At 42.2% G+C, this 14,218-nt stretch overlaps 1 protein-coding gene across 6 annotated transcripts in view; it reads right to left on the minus strand.

Moving 5' to 3' along the window:
- The window catches only part of numb (NUMB endocytic adaptor protein), a 272,755-nt gene that overhangs the window by 30,143 nt on the left and 228,394 nt on the right, over nt 1-14,218 (minus strand). The gene's annotated exons all lie outside the window — the stretch shown is intronic.

Genomic DNA, 14,218 nt, shown 5'->3' on the forward strand with positions numbered 1-14,218 from the left:
CTTGACCTCACTAAGACCTTGCACCTTATTGTCTAGCTGCACTGCAACCTCTATAACTGTAACACTTTATTCTGCACCCTGTCGTTGTTTTACCTTGTGTACCTCAGTGCACTGTGTAATAAAACAATCTGTGCAAACAGTATGAAGACAAGATTTTCACTGTACATGTAACAATAATACACCAGTTTACTTCAGCCCCTCAGGTTTTGCATGGCTCCATCAGTTCTCCCCTTTGCCTCCTCTACTCCAAGCTTAACAATCACAGCCTATCTATACTCCATCTCAGGTAATATCATAATGAATGCTCTCGTTACCTTCTCTAGTTGAATCAGATACTTTCTGTCATGTGGTGACCAGAAATGTACATAGTACTCTGGAGTGGCTGAACCAAAGTCAAAGGACACAGAAGTGCGTCCTTTGGTCCACCACGTCCATGCTGACCTTTTCGCCCATCTACACCAATCCCACGACTTCTAAGCTTTGGCTACTTAAGTGTCCCTTACATGAAAAAAAGACTGCATTCACCCTACTGAAGCCTCTCATGATTTTATAAGACAAGCTGTTCAATGGCTGAGGCAGGTACAATAACACTTAAAAGACATTTAAATACGTAAATAGATAGGGAATGGGCCAAACGCTTAGTTGGGCACCTTGGTCGGCATGGACGTATTGGGCTGAACAGCCAACTTCTGTGCTGTTTTACTCTGTGACTTGAGACCACTGTGGAACAACGATGATCAGATCAGTATCTATGAAACAAGTATATTTAAGATTCTCTGCCAAGAATCAGCCTAAGTGTGGTTTGCAGAATTGCTTCCTTGGTAAACAGAAAGTGTGCCTATGTATTACTCAGCATCGTTTTCCAGTGGTCCAATATCTACTGTCACCTCTCTTTTACACTATGTATCTGAAGAAATAGCTGGTATCCTCTTTAATATTATTAGCTATCTTACTTTGATATTCTATCTTTACCTTCTTAATGACTTCTTTTAGTTGCCTTTTGTTGGTCTTTAAAAGCTTCCCAATCCTCTAACTTCCACTAATTTTTGCTGTATTATACGCCCTGTCTATGGCTTTTATGTTGGCTTTGACTTCTCTTGTTAGCCACAGTCATGTCATTGTTCCTTTAGAATACTTCTTCCTCTTTGGGATGTATATACCCTGTGCCTTCCAAGTTGCTTCAGCCATTGCTGTTATGCCATCATCCCTGCCAGTGTTCTTTTCCAATCAATTCTAGCCAACTCTTCTCTCATGCTTCTGTAATTCCCTTATTATATTGATATTGATATTAATATTGATACATCTGGCTTTAGCTTCTTCTTCTCAAATTTCAGGGTGAATTCGATCATATTATGATCACTTTCCCCCCAAAGGGTTCTTTTACCTTAACCTCTCTAATCAATTCTGGTTCATGGCACAACACCCAATCCAGAATAGCTGATCAATAGGGCTCAACCACAAGCTGCTCTAAAAAGCCATCTCATAGGTATTCTAGAAATTACCCCTCTTGGGATCCAGCAGCAACCCGATTTTCCCAATCTACCTGCATATTGAAATCCCCCATGACTATTGGCATGCATTTTCTATCTCCCATTGTAATTTATAGGCCACATAGAAACCATAGAAAAACTACAGCACAGAAACAGGCCTTTTGGCCCTTCTTGGCTGTGCCGAACTATTTTCTGCCTAGTCCCACTGACCTGCACACGGACCATATCCCTCCATACACCTCCCATCCATGTATCTGTCCAATGTATTCTTACATGTTAAAAAAGAACCCGCATTTACCACCTCGCCTGGCAGCTCATTCCATACTCCCACCATTCTCTGTGTGAAGAAGCCCCTCCAATGCTCCCTTTAAACTTTTCCCCCCTCACCATTAACCCATGTCCTCTGTTTTTTTTCTATCTATACCCATCATAATTTTATATACCTCTATGAAATCTCCCCTCATTCTTCTACGCTCCAGGGAATGAAGTCCTAACCTATTCAACCTTTCTCTGTAACTAAGCTTCTCAAGTCCCGGCAACGTCCTTGTAAACCTTCTCTGCACTCTTTCAACCTTATTTATATCCTTGCTGTAATTTGGTGACCAAAATTGAACACAATACTCCAGATTCGGCCTCACCAATGCCTTATACAACCTCATCATAACATTCCAGCTCTTATACTCAATACTTTGATTAATAAAGGCCAATGTACCTCAGTGGGAAAAAGCCTGCTTGTATTCACTCTATCTATACCCATCATAATTTTATACACCTCCATCAAATCTCCCCTCACTCTTCTACACTCCAGTCCTAACCTATTCAACCTTTCTCTGTAACTCAGCTTCTCAAGTCCCGGCAACATCCTTGTAAACCTTCTCTGCACTCTTTCAACCTTATTTATATCCTTGCTGTAATTTGGTGACCAAAACTGAACACAATACTCCAGATTCGGCCTCACCAATGCCTTATACAACCTCATCATAACATTCCAGCTCTTATACTCAATACTTTGATTAATAAAGGCCAATGTACCAAAAGCTCTCTTTATGACCCTATCTACCTGTGACGCCACTTTTAGGGAATTTTGTATCTGTATTCCCAGATCCCTCTGTTCTACTGCACTCCTCAGTGCCTTACCACTTACTCTGTATGTTCTACCTTGGTCTGTCCTTCCACAGTGCAATACCTCACACTTGTCTGTATTAAACTCCATCTGCCATTTTTCAGCCCATTTTTCCAGATGGTCCAAGTCCCTCTGCAGGCTCTGAAAACCTTCCTCACTGTCTACTACACCTCCAATCTTTGTATCATCAGCAAATTTGCTGATCCAATTTACCACATTATCATCCAGATCATTGATATAGATGACAAATAACAATGGACCCAGCACTGATCCCTGTGGCACCCCACTAGTCACAGGCTTCCACTCTGAGAAGCAATTTCCTACTACCACTCTTTGGCTTTTTCCATCGAGCCAATGTCTAATCCAATTTACCACCTCTCCATGTATACCTAGCGACTGAATTTTTCTAACTAAGTTTCCTAACTAATTCTCCTAACATCCTTACTATTGTTTGGGGGTCTGTATACAATTCCCATCAGGGCCTTTTTACCCTTGCAGTTCCTTAGTTCTATCCATAGTGATTCAACTCCTTCCGATTTGATTTCATTTTTTACCAACAGAGCAACGCCAGCCCCTCTGCCTTCCTGCCTGTCCTTTCAACTCAATGCATATCCTTGGACATTAAGCTCCCAACTATAATCTTCTTTCAGTGATGACTACAACATCATACATGGCAATCAGTAACTGTGCTACACGTTCATCTACCTTAGTCCATATTCTGTATACTGTGTGCATTGAAATCTAGCACCTTCAGTCCTGTATTCACCCTTTTTGATTTTGTCCGCCTTTTACATTGCAACTCATCCTGTTGATTGCAATTTTGCCGTATCAAGTCTCTCCTCACTACCTGCTAGGATATTAGTCCCCCTCCGGTTTAGGTGCAAGCCATCCCTTCTGTACAGGTCCCACCTTCCCTGGAAAAGAGCCCAATTATCCAAAAATCTTATGCCTTCCCTCCTACACCAACTCCTTAGCCACATGTTAAACTGTATAATCTTCCTTGTTCTGTCCTCACGAGCATGTGGCACGGGTAGCAGTCCTGAGATCACAACCCTGGTGGTCCTGTCCTTTAACTTAGCACCTAACTCCCTGAAATCCCTGCTACATGCTAGTGAGGCCAGTTTAACATGTGGCTATGGAGTTGGTGTAGGAGGGAGGGCATAAGATTTTTGGATCATTGGGCTCTTTTCCCAGGAACGTGGGACCTATATAAAAGGGATGGCTTGCATCTCACCTGGAGGTGGACTAATATCCTAGCAGGAAGGTTTGTTCATACTGTACAGTGGGATTTAAGTGAGAATTACAGGGGGATGGGAACCAGAGTGCCAGAACAGTTCGTGGAGAGGTTGTGGAGACAAGTGTTGTTAAGACCTCAGACAAAGTCAGGAATCAAACAGTTGAGCATGGTGTAACTAATGCCCTGAGCTGCGTATATTTTAATGTAAGAATTATCATAGAGCAGATGAGCTCAGGGCATGGATCAACACCCGGAATTATGACATTGTAGCCATTAGTGAGACTTGGTTGCAGGAGGGGCAGGACTGTAAAAACATCACAGCCTATTGCAAGAAGCACAAGGTTGTTATAGTAGGTCATTTTAACTTTCCATATATTGACTGGGAATCCCATACTGTAAAAGGACTAAATGGGATAGTGTTTGTCAAATGTGTTCAGGAAAGTTCCCTTCACCAGTACGTAGAAGTCCCAACGAAAGACTGCGTGATACTGGATCTGGTTTTAGGAAACGAGATGCCGCAGGTGAAAGAAGTTTGTGTAGGAAAACATTTTGCATCTAGTGACCACAATGCCATTAGCTTCAAAGTAAATATGCAAAAAGATGGTTGTGATTCTAAATTGGAGAAAGGCCAATTTTGGTGGTATTAGAAATTGATTCTTGCCAATCATATTATCTTTCCAAATGCCCAACTTTCACAGACGCCAGCCATCTTCCTAGCACTAGTGTCAGGCTGACTGTTTTGTAGTCATCACCCGCTCCTCCTTTTACATTCCAACTTGTGTGAGTCATCTAGAATCTGTGATGTTTCAGAAACAGCCATCAATGAATTCATCATCCTGAACCTAAGAATTCCCTCTAAATCTATTTCCAACACCAAAACAAGCCCGCCTACCCACCAAATCCATGGTGACCCTTGCCCCCCCCATCAACAATAAATCTATTTGCCCACATGATATCCATAATCTTTCTACATCTTGCCTACTTAGGTGCCTATTTATCAGTCACCCTTCCTCTTCTGCAAGGTGTCAATTCTTTACTCCCCAATATAAATTCTCTTGTCTGGTTTCAGCCAGAATTTTATCAGGTTACTTGCAATTCTAAGAGTTAAGCTACAATGGAGAATGTGTACAAAAAGGTTTATTTCTTTTCAATTTAGATTCTTGGCTTTTAAAATAACTTGGAGAGTTGATGGTGCAGATAATGACAGATGCATGCTAGGCATCTTGAACTAGCAGTTAAATAAAAATGTTGAAACCTCGAGTGAAATCCTAAAATTCAATCCAAGAGTGAAGCTAAGCAGTGAGAGCAAGCTTGGAACTCAACATAGAAGAAAATCAGCTTTTGCTAGTCAGAGACATTAAAGTTTATGAGGGAAAATTTTATGGTTAAGTTACCTATCAACCACAATAGTACTGACTGATGAAACTAGCTTAAGGATTTAAGTGTTCCTACAATTTCTTTCAGTAGAATATTCCAGATAGTAACCCAAGTAGAAAACCAATTTGTTCATACCTCCAGCTGTTACCCCTACATCTGTGTCATCTGATTATAGTAGTTTCTTCTCATTCCTTTATCAAAAAACTGAAAATTGAATACTGTTCTCAGAAGTCAGTACCATCCTTCCCTCCAAAAGAATTAGATCATCTCTATCCCTTCTTATTCCTCATCACCAGATCTTTCCATTAAATATCCTCTGCAGTCTTTCTAAACTCTAGTGGTATAATAACATAAGAACATAAGAAATAGGAGCAGGAGTAGGCCATCCGATCCATTGAGCCTGCCCCGTCATTCAATAAAATCATAGTTGATCTGTCCCTAAACTAGGCTCCAACTACCTGCCTTTTCCCCATAACCCTCAATTCCCTTACTATGTAAAAACTATCTAACTGTTTCTTAAATATATTTAGTGAGGAAGCCTCAACTGCTTCCCTGGGCAGAGAATTCCACAGATTCACCACTTCTTGGGAAAGACAGTTTCTCCTCATCTCCCTCCCAAATCTTCTCCTCTGAATCTTGACACAAAGTCCCCTAATTCTAGTCTCAACTACCAATGGAAGCAACTTTCCGACTTCTATCTTATCTATCCCTTTCAAAATTTTGCATGTTTCTATAAGATCCCCTCTCATTCTTCTGAACTCCAGAGAGTATAGTCCCAGGCGACTCAACCTCTCCTCATAGGTTAACCCCTTCATCCCTGGAATCAACCTGGTGAACCTCCTCTGCACTGCCTCCAACACCAGTATATCCTTCGTCAAGTATGGAGACCAGAACTGCACACAGTACTCCAGGTGCGGCCTCACCGGTACCCTGTATAGTTGCAGCATGACTTCCCTGCTCTTGAATTCAATCCCTCTAGCAATGAAGGCCAACATTCCATTTGCCTTCTTAATAACCTGTTGTACCTGCAAGCCAACTTTTTGTGATTCATGAACAAGTACTCCCGAGTCCCTCTGCACAACAGCATGCTGCAATCTTTCACCATTTAAATAATAATCTGCTCTTCTATTATTCCTTCCAAAGTGGATGATCACCAACATTGTATTCCATCTGCCAGACCTTGGTCCACTCACTTAACATATCTATATCCCTCTGCAGACTCTCCACATCCTCTGTACAACTTGCTTTTCCACTCAGTTTAGTGTCATCAACAAATTTTGCTACGCTACACTCAGTCCCCTCTTCCAAATCATCAATGCAAATGATAAACAGCTACAGGCCCAGTACCGACCCCTGCTGCACCCACTCACCATCGACTGTCAACCAGAGGAACACCATTATACCAACCCTCTGCCTTCTATTGGTTGACCAATCCATTATCCATGCCAATACACTTCCTCCGACTCCATGCATCCGTATCTTATTTATAAGTCTCTTGTGCGGCACCTTATCGAATGCTTTCTGGAAATCCAAGTATACGACATCCACCTGTTCCCCTCTATCCACTGCACTCACTATGTCCTCAAAGAACTCCAGTAAGTTCGTCAAACAGGACCTGCCCTTTCTGAATCCATGCTGTGTCTGTCTAATGGCACCACTCTTTTCTAAATGTTTCGCTATTTCTTCCTTAATGACAGCTTCAAGCATTTTCCTGACTACAGATGTTAAGCTAACTGGCCAATAGTTGCCTACATCCTTTTTTAAAAAGTGGCGTGACATTTGCTGTCTTCCAATCCGCCAGGACCTACCCAGAGTTCAGAGAGTTTTGGTAAATGATTACCAATGCGTCTATTATAACCTCCGCCAATTCCCTCAGCACCCTGGGATGCATCCCATCAGGACCAGGGGACCTGGACATTCAGGCCCTCTAGTTTGCTCATCACTATCTCTTTAGTGACAGTGATTTTATCCAGGTCCTCACCTCCCATTTCGTCCATAACATTCTTCTCTGGCATATAAGACTTGTCCTCCACCGTAAAGATCGACACAAAATAGTCATTCAGTGCCTCAGCCATTTCCTTATCACCCAATACCAATTTCCCCTTGTCATTTTCCAGGGGACCTACGTTGACTTTACCCACCCTCTTCCGCTGTATATACTTGCAAACGTATAAAAGCTTTTGCTATCTGTTTTTATATTTTGTGCTAATTTACTTTCATACTCTAGATTCCCTTTCCTTATTTTTTGTTTAGTGTTCTCTGTTGCTTTTTAAAGTTTTCCCAGTCCTCCAGTCTCCCATTACTCTTTGCTACTTTGTACACATGAGCTTTTAATTTGATACTTTCTTTTATTTCCTTAGTTACCCAAGGGTGGCTCTCCCCACACTTACTGTCCTTACTTTTGATTGGAATATTTTTGTTGAGCACTGTGAAAAATCTCTTTGAAAGTATTCCACTGTTCCTTAACGGTCCTACCAAGTAGCCAGTGCTCCCAATCCACATTAGCCAACCCCTCCCTCATCCTGTTGTAGTCTCCTTTGTTCAAGCATAATACATTAGCTTTAGATCTAACTATTTCATCCTCCATCTGAATGCAAAATCTTTTCAAGAGGATCCCTGACTACAAGATCGTTAATCTTACCTGTCTCATTGTACAGGACTAGATTCCAAGATAGTATTTTCCCTTGTAGGTTCACTAACATGTTGCTCAAGAAAGCCATCACGGATGCATTCTATGAAGTCCTCCTTAAGACTTCCTTGACCAACCTGATTCACTCAATCTACGTGGAAGTTAACATACCCCATGACAACTGCCGTTCCGTTCTTACAAGCCTCAGTTATTTCTTGGTTAATCGCCTCTGCCACTGCAATATTTTTATTAGGTGGCCCACAGACAACACCCATCAGTGATTTTTTTCCCTTTGCTTTTCTTAATCTCTACCCAGATGGACTCAACATTCTGCTCCATAGATCTTATATCGTCTCTCACAATCGCCCTGATCTCATTCCTAATCAAGAGCACCACCCCACCTCCTCTGCCTTCCTGCCTACCTTCCATATTACCTGATACCCTTGGATATTTAATTCCCAGTCATCTCCACCTTGCAACCAGGTCCTAAAACTGTGCTGTCCATAACTTCATAAAGATTAAATGCAATTTCTTTGGTTCTGTACTCCATTCCTCTGAAATAAAGTCATGGATTCCACATGCCTTAAGACACTGAACTTCCCTCAACCACCTACAAAGACTAACGCTGGTACAGCTGCAGGTCTCCTTTTCTCTGTTTTGCTTATGTGATCATAAGACTATCAGACATGGTTCAAAGTTCAAAGTAAAATTTATTATCAGAGTCACCACGTACAACCCTGACATTATTTTTCCTGCAGGGAAACTTAGCAAATCTATAGAACAGTAACTGTAAACAGGATCAATGAACAACAAATTGTGCAAATGCAAATATAAATAAATAGCAATAAATTAGGAGCATGAAATAACAAGGTAAAGAGTCCTTAATGTGAGACCATCAGTTGTGGGAACATTTAGAAATAGAATGACTGTAGTTATCCCCTTTTGTTCAACAGCCTGATGATTGAGGGGTAGTAACTGTTCTTGAACCTGGTGGTGCGGGTCCTGAGGCACTTGTACCTTCTACCTAATGGCAGAAAAGGGAAAAGAGCATAGCCTGGCTGGTGAGGATCTTTTGATGGATACTGCTTTTCTACGGCAACGTTTCATTTAGAAGCTCAATGGTTGGGAGGGCTTTACTTGTGATGTACTTAAGGCTGAATCCAACCTTTTGCTGGATTTTCCACTCAATGGCATTGGTGTTCCAACGCCAGGCTGTAATGCAACTAGTCAGTACATTTCCACAACACACCTGTACAAGTCTGCCAAACTTTTTGATGACATGCCAAATTGCCACAGACTCCTGAGGAAGTAAAGGTGCTTTTGTGCAATTATATTTATTTGATGGGTCCAGGACAGGTCCTCTGAGATAGTGACACTCAGGAATTTAAAGTTACTGACCCTCTCCACCTCTGATCCTCTGATGGGTACTGGCCATGGACCTCTGGTTTCCCTGAAGTTTGAAATCAGTGCCTTGGTCCTACTGACAATGAGTGAGAGGCTGTTGTTATTACACCACTCAGCCAAATTTTCAACCTCCCTCCTGTATGCTGATTTATAACCCCCCTTTGATACAGCTCACAACATCAGCAAACTTTTATATGGTATTGGAGCTGTACTTAGCCACACAGTCATAAGTATAAAGTGAGCAGAGCAGGGGGCTAAGCAAACATCCCTGTGGCACTCCTGTGCTGATGAGAGATTGTGGAGATGTTTTTGCCAATCTGAACTGATTGGGGTCTACAAGTGAGGAAATCCAGGATCCAACTGCACAAGGGGTTATTGAGGCCCGAGTCCTGGAGTTTACTAATTAGTTTTGAGGGGACGATGGTATTAAATGCTGAGCTGTAATCCAAAAGATCCACCTTTGCTCTCCAGATATTCCAGGGTTGAGCGAAGAGCCAATGAGACAGCATCTGCTGTAGACCTGTTGCTTCGGTAGGCAAGGTGGAGCGATCCAAGTCGCCACTCAGGAGCTGATAGGCTTCAACACCAGCCTCTCAAAACACTTCATTGTGGATTTGAGTGCCATTAGGCAATAGTCATTGAGGCATGTAGCCAAGTGGTTAAGGCATTCGTCTAGTGATCTCAAGGTCGCTGGGTCGACCCTCAGCTGTGGCAGCGTGTTTGTGCCCTTGAGCAAGGCACTTAATCACACATTGCGCTAGTCTGTGCGAGGAGTGGTGCCCCACACAGACTTCCAATCTGCGCCTTGTAAGGCATGAAAATGCCCGACGCAGGCCTCTCATGGTCTGAGTCGATGTTCCCCTCCCTCCTCGTTGAGGCAGATTACCACGCTCTTCTTGGGCACCAGCATGATTGAAGCCTGCTTGAAGCATATGGGTATCACACACTACATAGCAAGAGGTTGAAGATATCTGTGAACACACCACCCAGTTGGTCAGCACAGGTCTTCAGTACTCGGCCAGATACTCCATCCAGGCCGGATTCTTTCCTTGGACTCACTCTTGAAGGCAGCCCACAAATCATTTTCAGACATAGGAGCAGAATTAGGCTATCATCCCATCGAGTCTGTTCCACCATTACGTCATACTGATTTAATATCCCTCACAACCCCATTCTCCTTCTACCCATAAACTTTTGAAGCCTTTACGAATTAAGAACCTATCAATCTCTGCTTTAAATATACATAATGACCTGGCTTTCACATCCATCTTGGCAGTGAATTCCATAGTCTGACCATTCTCTGGCTAAAGAAATTCCTCATTTTGTTCCAAAGGAACAGTGTTGTGTTCTGAGGCTGTACCCTCTGTACCTAGCCCAAAACTGCACACAATTCTCCAAGGATCATCCGACCAATTCCTTATAAAGCCTTAACTTTATAGCCTTGCTTTTATATTCCAGTACTCTATAAATTAATGCCAACATAACATTTTTGTTCCTTATCAGAATCAGGTCACTAGCATAAGTAGTGAAATTTGTTGTTCTGTGGCAGCAGTATGTTGTAATACTTAGTAATAAAAAAGCTATAAATTACAATAAGTATAATATAAAAATAATTAAATGAGGAATGCCAAAAAAGTGCAGAAAATAGTGAGATAGTGTTCATAGGTTCATTGTCCATTCAGAAATCTGATGGCAGAGGGCAAGAAGCTGTCCCTGAAATATTGATTGTATCTCTTCAGGCTCTTGTACCTCCTCCTTGATGATAGCAAGGGCATGTCCTCAGTGATAGGGGTCCTTAATGAAGTATGCCGCCTCTTTGAGGCATCATCTTTCAATGGTGTCCTGAATGCTGGAGGGGCTAGTACCCATGATGGAGCTGGCTGAACTTACAACTTTCTGCAGCTCTTTCCAATCCTGTGCACAGGTCCCTCCATACCAGACAGTGAGAGTTAGAATGCACTCCATGGTACACCTGTGAGGGTCTTTGGTGACATACCAAATGTCGTCAAACTCATAATGAATATAGCCATTGTTGTGCCTTTTTTGTAACTGCATCAATCTATTGGGTCCTGGATCACAAAGATATTGACACCCAGGAACTTGCAACTACTCGCCCTTTCCACTGCTGATCCCTTGACTTCCCCTTCCTGAAGCCCACAATCAATTCCTTGGTCTTACTGACACCAAGTGCAAGGTTGTTGTGTGAAACCACTTAACCAGCTGATCTATCTAGCTTCTGTATGCCCCTTTGTCACCATTTGAAATTCTGCCAACAATAGCTGGTCGTTGGCAAACCTATAGATGGCATTTGAGCTATGCCTAGCCACACAACTGTGGGTGTTGAAAGAGTAGAGCAGTGGGCTAAGCACACATCTTCTGAGGTGCAACAGTTGTTGATTGCCAACGAGGAGATGATGTTATTTCTGATCTGCACTGACTGTGGCTTCCCAGTGAGGAAGGCAAGGATACAGTTGCATAGGGAGGTATAGAGGCCCAGGTTTGGAGCTTGTTGATGAGAATTGAGAAATGTTGATTGCATTAAATACTGAGCTGTAATCAACAAACAGTAGCCTGACATAGGTATTGCTGTTGTCCAGGTGATCCAAGGCTGGTGAGATTGCATCTGCTGTAGACCTACTGTGTGATAGTCAAATTGTAGCGGGCCCAGGTCCTTGCTTTGGCAGGGGTTGATTCTAGCCATGACCAACCTTTTAAAGCACTTCATTACAGTAGATGTGAGTGCCCAGTGACATCTCATCCTGCTTTTCTTGGGCATTGGTATGATTGTCACTGACTCAACCTGCAAATGATCAATTTTATACTCGTTTAGAAAATAGTCCACGTTTATTCCTTCTACCAAGGTGCACTTCCCTGCACTATATTCCATCTGCCACTTCTTTGCCCATTCTCCTAATCTGTACAAGTGCTTCTTGCAGACTTCTTGCTTCCAACTCTACTCACTCCTCCACCTATCTTTATATTATCCACAAACTTGACCACAAAGCCATCAATTCCATAATTCAAATTATTGAGATATAACGTGAAAATAAGAGACCCAAAATCAGCCCCTCAGAACTCCACTAGTCAATTAATAGTCATAATGGACTCAAACTTCAAAGTAAAATTATCAAAGTACACATATGTCACCACATACAACCCTGAGATTCATTTTCTTGTGGGCACACTCAATAAATCTATAGAATGATAACCTGCATCAGAATCAATGAAAGACCACCCAACTAGGGCGTTCAAACCAAGTTCAGGAGACAACAAACTGCAAATACAAAAAAACACAAATGATAATAATAAATAAGCAAAAAATATAGAGAACAAGGGTCCTTGAAAGTGAGTCTGTTGGCTGTGGGAACATTTCAATGATGGGGCAAGTGAAGTTATATCGCTTTGGTTCAGGAGCCTGATGGTTGAGGGGTAATAACTGTTCCTGAACCTCATGATGTGAATCCTGAGGCTCCCATACCTTCTTCCTGATGGCAAAAGTGAGAGGGGAGCATATCCTGGGTGGTGGGGGTCCCTGATGCTGCTTTCCTGCAACAGCATTTCATGTAGATGTGCTCAATGGTTAAATCATAGAAACATACATAGAAATCTTCAGCACATTACAGGCCCTTTGGCGCACAATGTTGTGAGGGCTTTTCCTGTGATGGACTGGGCCATATCCACTACATTTTGTAGGATTTTCCATTCAAGGGGATTGGTGTTTCCATATCAGGCTGTGATGCAACCAGTCAATATACTCTCCAACACACATTAATAGAAGTTTATCAAAGTTTTAGATGTCGTGCCAAATCTCCACAAACTCCTAAGGAAGTAGAGGCGTTGCTGTACTTTCTTCATAATTCCATTTACATGCTGAGGCCAGGACAGATTCCCTGAAATAATAACACTAAGTAATTAAAAGTTTCTGACCCTCTCTACCTCTAATCCTCCAATAAGAACTGACTCACAGACTTCTGATTTCCTTCTCTTAGTCAATAATCAGCTCACCAGTCTTGCAGACAACCCCTTGGTTGTTCGAACCTCTGGAGCCTTGCCCTTTAGCTTCTGCCTGTACACAGGTAGGAGGAGAACAGACAGGTGATCCAACGTAATGAAATGCATTTCTTATCTCAGTATAACAGTGGTCTAGTGTGTTGGGACCGCTGATGCGTAATTGGTCAGTGCTTTCTTCAAACAAGCTTGGTGGAAGATCCTGGTGGAAGACTATGATTTGAAATGAATCAGGATGGACTGTTTCTTGTTTGGAGGCAGCACTATGCAGTATCTCAAGCACTTGATTATAGTCAACTGCTCATGGTATGTAAACTGTGACCAGGATTATGGAGAACTCCCCAGGTAAATTAGAATGGATGGCATTTGACCATTAGGTGCTCAAAGTTAGGGGTACACGAGCTCAACAAATCTGCCACATCAGAGTACCACCGAGTGTTTATCATGAAACACACACCTCTACTTTTTGTCTTTTCCAAATCAGAGTTCAGTCCATTCAGTAAATTCGGAACTATTCCAAAATCTTTTTGAAATCTCACCACTAATGCCTCCACAAACTCTTCAAAACTTGGGGTGCAGTCCATCTGGTCCAGGTGACTTATCTACCTTGCAGCTTCCTAAGTACCTTCTCCTCAGTAATAAGAACTACACTCACTTTTAGATTATGAAGACACGCAGTCCTCTTTTATTGTCATTTAGTAATACATGCATTAAGAAATGATACAATATTTCCTCCAGTGTGATATCACAAAACACAGGACAGACCAAGACTGGAAAAAACTAACAAAACCACATAATTATAACATATAGTTACAACAGTGCAACAATACCATAACTTGATGAAGAAGTCCATGAGCACAGTTCAAAGTCTCTCAGATGTCCCACATCTCACACAGATGGGAGAAGGAAGAAAAACTCTCCCTGCCATACACGACCACGGTCCGACTCTG

Source organism: Mobula birostris, chromosome 1 (genome assembly GCF_030028105.1).
Source record: "Mobula birostris isolate sMobBir1 chromosome 1, sMobBir1.hap1, whole genome shotgun sequence".
In the NCBI taxonomy this organism is placed as follows: Eukaryota; Metazoa; Chordata; class Chondrichthyes; order Myliobatiformes; family Myliobatidae; genus Mobula; species Mobula birostris.